The sequence below is a fragment of the Cyprinodon variegatus genome, unplaced genomic scaffold (genome assembly GCF_000732505.1).
Source record: "Cyprinodon variegatus isolate N-32 unplaced genomic scaffold, C_variegatus-1.0 Scaffold752, whole genome shotgun sequence".
Classification (NCBI taxonomy): domain Eukaryota; kingdom Metazoa; phylum Chordata; class Actinopteri; order Cyprinodontiformes; family Cyprinodontidae; genus Cyprinodon; species Cyprinodon variegatus.
The window spans coordinates 91,471-92,282 of record NW_015151205.1 but is presented as its reverse complement, the minus strand read 5'-3'; positions in this window follow the sequence as shown (position 1 = coordinate 92,282).

Genomic DNA, 812 nt, shown 5'->3' with positions numbered 1-812 from the left:
TGTCTCCTAGTCCTCTACTCTTGGACAGTGTCTCCCAGTCCTTTATTGTTGGACAATGTCTCCTAGTCCTCTACTCTTGGACAGAGTCTCCATGTCCTTGCATGATGCTAGTAGTTGTTTAGCGACAGCTGGCTGCGCCTAACAGGCGCCTCCTCAGATCCTTCCTAGAAGCTGCTGTTAGATTCTAGAACCTTCTCTGCTCCAGGAAACATCAGCAGCATTTAGCTTCCAGCTGAAGATGGTTTTTTTATTCCTTTTTCTGTTAAATAGTCTGTAGCAATTATACATAAAACTTTGTTTCATTTTTCAAATTCCTGGTTTTATTTACTGTTTCAGCCTGAGTGTGATATTTCTATATCTGTACAGCCTCTTTCCTTCTGTGGTCAAAGGTTCCTTTTTGCTGCTGAAACACCTGAATGTTCCCAATGTTTGAAAATAAAGACAGTTTCTCTAACTAAAGCAAAAACACACGACTAATGCTAGAAATGTCAGGTTAGCTTTTACGTGGCTCCAGCCTCTGACGTTTTCCTTCTGTTGAAATGTTTGTCTGGTGTTAGATGTGCTTTTCATGTGCTGAGTTTTTTTTTTATATCTCAAACTGTTTTCTGTCAAGAATAAAGTGTGAAATATGCCCTCTATATTTCTTTTCTTGTGTGTATCTGCATGCTTCAGTTTGCTTCTACTCTGCTTCTGCTGAATTTCCACACTTAGAGGCAATAAAGAAAATGTCTTTTCTGTTTTGTTCTTAATATCGCTGTCAGTTGTCAGTTCTAAGCACCTAAAACATCATTCATACATACAGGGAAAGAAAG